Source organism: Ciconia boyciana, chromosome 18 (genome assembly GCF_034638445.1).
Source record: "Ciconia boyciana chromosome 18, ASM3463844v1, whole genome shotgun sequence".
Lineage (NCBI taxonomy): Eukaryota > Metazoa > Chordata > Aves > Ciconiiformes > Ciconiidae > Ciconia > Ciconia boyciana.
Genome location: NC_132951.1, coordinates 3,970,964 through 3,977,130, shown reverse-complemented (window position 1 = coordinate 3,977,130; position 6,167 = coordinate 3,970,964). Strand labels below are relative to the sequence as shown.

Here is a 6,167-nt window from a genome sequence, read left to right as displayed (position 1 = left end):
GTTCGGTTGGTGCTGCCGGTTTGCAGGTTCAGGAAGATGCTCGCACCTTAAAAATGTGTCCTTATTTGCAATGCAGCAGGTACGTACAGTACAAACACACGTGCGCCTGCACAACCCTACCTCTGTGCACAAAGCTTTGCAGTGACCAAGGCAAGTTGTGTGTCCCGTCAGCCTCTCCCCTCCATTCTTTGGCTGCAGTTAGTGGTAGATCTCAGATTAAGAGATGTTCAGATAAGGAGCCAAAGTCCTTTCGTGTAAGTATATAGTTAGCTTATAGGAGTAGTTTTGGGAAATCTTGGGGTATTATGGCCAAATCGTCATCCAAATGGACCCCAGAAATGCAAAGGTACCACAGCTGGGGGAAGAAACTAGGGGGAAAATAGCTTTAATTACTTAGGCCTGGCTAGAAAGATTTAACTTCGATCCTGATGATGCTTCAAGGTGACGCTAACCTTGTCTGTGCTGACTTGCCAGTTGTGATTTGCACTCGATTGTTGCTGGTTGCAGCAAACGTTTCTAGCAAATGCCTTGGGGTCTCACTGGCGAGAGGAGCTTTGATCTGCCATTAGGAAAAAGCAGAGATCTGAGCGAGGGTTTGGCTGTTTCTGGAGCTGCCAGACACAGAAGCCATGGCGTATTTTTCGCCTCTTTTCATATAACAGAAAGTCCATGATTTGGTGCTAGAGCTACGATGCAGTAACTCCACCTGCTAAGTGCAATATGGAGGGTGATTTTTGGAAGATCCACAACAGAAAACAGCAGCAGATTATTGAAACAGGGCCTGAGCACCCCAGACAGCTCAGTTTTGCTCTGAGGACGGGGTGAGGATGGGACTGCTCAACCCAAACTCGTGCACACCCCAGGGCTTCGCCTGGGCACGGCCCCAGCATCGCGGCTGCCTCCCCCACCTCGGGGATGGTGCACGAGGGCAGGGTCAGCAGCTCAACCCTCGGGATGCAGCAAGGAGAGCGAGAGGACCCAGCTCAAGACCCAGAACAGCCCCGGGGCGGGGGGAGCAGAGCAGCACCTACCCCCGGTACAGAATCACAGAATCACAGAATCGCACAGGTTGGAAAAGACCTTTAAGATCATCGAGTCCAACCGTAAACCTAACACTGCCAAGCCCACCACTACACCACGTCCCTAAGCACCTCAGCCAAACGGCTTTTAAATACCTCCAGGGATGGGGACTCCACCACTTCCCTGGGCAGCCTGGTCCAATGCTTGACCACCCTTTCAGTGAAGTAAAATTTCCTAATATCCAGTCTAAACCTCCCCTGGTGCAACTTGAGGCCATTTCCTCTCGTCCTATCCCTTGTTACCTGGGAGAAGAGACCGACCCCACCTCTCTCCAGCCTCCTTTCAGGCAGTTGTAGACAGCGATGAGGTCTCCCCTCAAAGGTCTCCCCGGGTACAACCCGGGGAGCGAGAGTGAACCAAGCGCAGCTGAGCCCGGTTGCGTTTCCAACAGCCTTTAGAAGCCGCTGAGCCAGCCTGGGCAGGGGAAGGGGAAGCTGTAAGGTTACCAGAGTCTGCTTTGCTCTGCCTGTCATTTTTTTTTTCTGTCAGGCAGGGGCTTAACTAGGCTGGGATTTATGCACTTCTGTGTACTACGGAAGAAAGTGAAGCCTGAAGAGTTTTTCCCATCCAGTTACCTGAGCTGACCCAGGCATGAGGATGTGTACGTTTGCTTCCTGGCTGCTTCCTAAGGTAAAACATGAATTGCTGTGTGACTTGCTTTCTGCTGGTAAAATGGGATTTTTTTTTTCTTTCTTTCTTGGGTTATTTTTTAGCCCTGTTCTGGAGGAAGGGGCCCAGGTCCTCATGCTAGCTGTGTGTCTGTTGGTTCCCCGTCTCGTTTCTCAGAGCCCCTTAGCTTGCTTCAGCTGGTGGAGCAGCGGCTGTCCCTAAACCAGCACGTTCCTACGTGGTTTGTAACAGTAGGCAGTGGGGCAGAGAAAAGAGCCCTCAGCATAAGCTCAGCCATATATTAGCTGCCTGAGACTCCACTGAGAGGTTACCCTTGGGGCAGGAGGCCATCTGGAACGCAGCCTCGTGCACCCGTCGCTCGCACGGGATGGAGCGCCGGTGCAGGTGCCTCCTGGCCAGGGCTGCGTGGGAGCAGCCGGTGTGCGGGGGCAGGCTGGGACGGAGCCACGGGTTTGCCATCTGCCAGCCCTGCTGCCGCCCGGCAGCACCCGCCCGGCGTGGTGCAAAGCGGCTTTTCCAAAATGCTGCTCCCTCTTAGTCATGCTTCGACCCTGGGGCTTGCACCGGTGACCGGCACGTTCCTGCTCCTCCCGGGAGCTGGTGGGGAAGGGGACCAGGATCGGCAGCCCGGGCCAGGGGGTGCAGGACACCGGGGGACAGGGCACAGCTCTGCCATGTACCGCTCCCAGCCCAATCTGCGCCGTGTGGGGACACGCCGCGATCACACCGTTTGCTCTCTGCAAGACGCGACAGCTTTGGTTGGGATGCACCCTGCTCTATTATTATGTCTCAAAGTGATGCTCCTCCCGGCTCCTTAAATACCATGTTTACATGAGACCGGTAAAAATAAAAATGGCTAAAAAAGAGGTGTTGGCTATGATTAAATTTAGAGACCAGATCCTGGGCATTTCTTCCCTATGGTTTAGGTGAGTTTGGGCAAACAACCTAGAAGAAAAACTGTGAATGGGTGTTTTATACAAAGTATTGGGCTTCCTTAGCGTGACTAAAGCTCTCCTGGAAAGAGAGAAACAGCAAGACAAAGTGGGAGGCTATAACGAGAAGGGGAGAGGAATAGCACGAAGAGAATATGTGAAGCGTTGGGTAGAGTGAGACTTTTGCAGCATACACGGCAAGCTAGAGCTATTTTCATTGTTCAGCTGCTTTTTGTCCAGCATCTTCTCCACAGCTGGGCCTCGTTTGACTTTTTTTTTTTATTAATGTCTTAATCAAAAGACTAGAACCGATCTGACCCACAGCTCAGGCGGGGTGGGCAAGAAAACCCAACCTCTCCATGACTTTCTGTAAGAAAGAGCAAGTGAGCTGGAGATGCCTCCTGGCAGTTCTCCCCCACCACCTGTAAATTAAGCTCTAGAGCCTCTAGCAAAACCTAATACAGTGCAAGTCAAACGTATTCCTCTCTCTTAACACCTTGCGTAGGAACTGTGCTGCTGCAAATTCACTGCTCCGGCTTTCTTGCCAGCTAGGCACTCCACCAGACAGACAATTTCTAGATATTTTTTTTTTTTAACATGGGTGATCGGAGCAGGACAGACTGCTGCCACAGCAGTGAGTCAGATCAGGCTGCTGCTTGTGTCACTTGGCATTGCAAGCCTTGTGTCCCTCTGCCAAGAGCATCACGTCCCATCCTCCGCCGGGATTCAGGTGAAGGCTGCGTCCGGCAGCAGCAGCGATGCCCAGGACCTTCACTCGCAGCATGGCTGGAAATGCTCAGCCATGTCTCAGCTTGCAGCAGTAATGGGAATTATCAGTGCAAGGGCTGTCAGCTGTGCTCGTTCTCCATAATACTCAACAATCCTGGCTCCTGCCGCTGCTGTGTGACCCGACCTCTTCTTTCCAGAGAAAAGCTGTGTTTCACCCAGCTGGGGCAGCCGGTGCACAGCCTCTGCCCAGCCCTGCCGCGGGCGCTGGGGCAGGATCTGGCCCTGCAGCCGCCTGGTGCTGCTGAGGGCTGGATCTGAGCTGATCTGACGCAGCCACCTCTTCTGCTCTCCCTTTTTGCTCCGCTTCCCCCTCTGCTCTGCCATGCCGCATAGTGCAACAGCAGGAGGTGGGAAGCAATGGTTTATCATAATCGCCCATAACTCATCGTGTCACTGCAGTGGGGACTTCTGGTTTTTCCTCCTTTTCTGTTTTCTTTCCATGTATTTTCTTTACTTTCAGGCAAGAGCAACCTTTGAAGCCAACCTGGGCCAACGTTCTCAACATCTGTCAGTCACTGTTTAACCAGTGCTGCTCTCCTGCTGTTGCACAATGGCACAAAACTGCAGAGCTTTAATGCTTTTCAAGGCACCTGGCTTAATCCGAGCTCTGACTTCAACCTGGAGGCACTACTGACACTACAGTACAAAAGCACAGCTTTGTGACTTGAGCAATGACAGGAAAACACAAAGCTTGAACACCAGACCTGGCATTCAGTGCTTACAGCCACGTACCAGGATGCACGGTAGGTCTGCAGTGCTTTCCCCTGGGCTGGTCTCCATCTCTCCTTCAGAGCAACAGGATGCTGTGCCCCAGTTAGCAACCGACGGGGGACTGTCACTGCAAAATCACCAGCACCGAGCTCCGGTCCACCAGGATTATCCTGCCAAAGCACCATGGAGCAATCCTTTGGATTGTTACAGCCTTGGAAATAATTTACTCTTAATTCATCCTTCCCTCGGTGCTTCCAGCTGGGGGGAATGGCGGTCCCCTCTCACATCGAGCAGAGCTTCAGTACCAGCATCTTCTCTGGGCACATAATCAACCTGCTGGATTTGGGGGTCTCACTGGGTTTTCCCCAAGTCACAGCACTGAAAGCTGGTTTTGCTTTTGATCTCCAAAGCAGGGGGAGTGTTAGTGTGCTGTAGTTTTATTTATGGCACCTATTGCCATTTCATTTATTCCTTGTAACTTCTCTGGCTGCAGATTTTTTCCATCCTGGGGCATCATGGCAGCAAAGTGATTTTCTCCAGAGTCACAAACTCAATAGTTCAGACAGGCCCTGCGTGTTTCTACCTTCATAGCAAACAAAACTTAGCAATTTATGCTTGTATTTAATGGGTTTTCTCAAATAGCCCAGAGCCAAAATAAACACCCCAAAGAAATCAAACACACGAAAACCCTAAAGAAGAAGCTGTTTTTCTCCTTCAGAGAGAAGCCAACATGCTTGTTTTTTTAAGAGATGCATAACTAAGACCTCTGAAGCGCTAAAATTACATCTTGTAAGGCACAGGCTGTCACGCTCAGAGGCACTCCTGGAATTGCTGCTTGACACAGCTGAACGCAGAGAGCAAACGTGCCATCTTTGGGCCCTGCGTTGGGACTTAACGTTCTCATTCTACCTAATTATTAATATGTTAATTTGACAACAAGATGTTCTTCTTTGCAGGAAATTTTCTGCACTGTGCTTGGCTTTTTTTCAGCTGTTCCTTAGCTCGGCACATTTTCCTTTTTCTCCATTTCCCGGGCTCAGGCAGGGCAGAGCCATGGGCTGCACCTGGGGGACCTTCCCTGAGCACCCTGGGGTGCTCAAGAGAGCAACCGGGTCAGGTGAGCGTCGTGTTGGTGCCGACTGCCAGCCTGACCTTGGGGACATTCCCTAGCGTGGCCAAGCCACGATCCCAGCCCTGCAAAAGGCGGGTGCTGGGCGGCAGCGCTGCCCTGCAGCCCAGGGATGGGGACGGCCGCGGTTGGGCCATCGCCTGGGGACCCGGAGGGAACGGATGCACGGGCTGTGCCTTTGTAAATGCAAAAACTTCACCTGGGTGGCTGAGCGGGGACCGTGAGCTAGTGGGGTCCCTCTGCCACGGGTGGTCTCTTGGCCACGTACACGAGTGTGGTGAAGAGTTTGGTCTCTGGGACTGCAGTGATAATTCACATCCAGGCGTCTGCTGGGGGTCCCAGAATGAAGCCTGGGTTGAAAAGTGCCTCGCTTCAGCTCCCGTCTCCCCGAGAGCTGAAGCATCCCCGCTGCAGGTCGGACCCCAGCCCGGAGCTGCTCCTCGCTGCTGCCGGCAGGACGTTGAATTTCAGGAGAAAGCAGGAGCAGCCACCAGAAAAAAATTGTCCCTCTTTAAGGTTCTCTTTTCAAGCAGGCTGATCAGAGACCCTGTTGAAACGGAAATCAAAAAGCTGCCAGACTTGAAACGTTAATTAAGATACACAACAGGGAGAGAGGGGGAGAAGGAAGGAGGGGCGCGTCTATTCGTGAATTATCTGCTCTGAGAGGAAGCGTTTGTGAATTCGAAACGCATAGATCATTTTGGTGGCGAATGAAAGAAATTGAATCAAACTACACAGGAAGTTTGTACACCACCGTGGATTTAATTTTCAAACTTGCATTGGGCAAAGATTAACCTTGCTGAAGGGCGTTAGCGGAGCAGGCAGAATGTGTAAAAATTAATCCCTGCTATAAGTTTCTTCAGGAGGAAACGCTAAGCAGTATTAAATATTTATTG

General features: G+C 51.8%; 1 long non-coding RNA gene across 1 annotated transcript; it reads left to right on the top strand.

Annotated features, from left to right (window-relative positions):
* LOC140661344 (uncharacterized) lies at positions 1-4,762 on the top strand. Its single transcript, XR_012045713.1, has 3 exons — positions 1-79; positions 1,570-1,710; positions 3,892-4,762. It is a non-coding gene; the product is annotated as an uncharacterized lncRNA (long non-coding RNA).
* The last annotated feature ends 1,405 nt before the right edge of the window (positions 4,763-6,167 follow it).